This window comes from Penaeus monodon, chromosome 15, assembly GCF_015228065.2.
Source record: "Penaeus monodon isolate SGIC_2016 chromosome 15, NSTDA_Pmon_1, whole genome shotgun sequence".
Taxonomy (NCBI): Eukaryota; Metazoa; Arthropoda; class Malacostraca; order Decapoda; family Penaeidae; genus Penaeus; species Penaeus monodon.
This window is the reverse complement of record NC_051400.1, coordinates 43,710,657-43,711,015: the sequence shown is the minus strand read 5'-3', so window position 1 is coordinate 43,711,015 and position 359 is coordinate 43,710,657.

The window sequence follows — 359 nt, the reverse complement described above, 5'->3', positions numbered from 1 at the left end:
CGGATTATGCAATAAAGGGGGGGGTATGCTTTCTATTACTACTTTAGGAGCCATTTTGTAGATCTTATGGTGTGAATATATTACTATTCAAATTGGCTTTATAGAAACCTACACTGGGATCCCAAACTTCCCTTCATCTAGAATCATGCTTAAATGCATGCTACAACGGATGGCCAATAATATGTTGAAAAGAGAACTGATATCAAACATGCTGACATATAGGGGTAACGTGTTGACTATGCAATTGTCCATAAATCAATCTACTATGTTAAATTATGATATACAGGAAGTGGAACGAAACGGATTTCCATTGGCAAATAGATGAGACTTGCAATTCGCTGAACTTAGGCCACATCGTT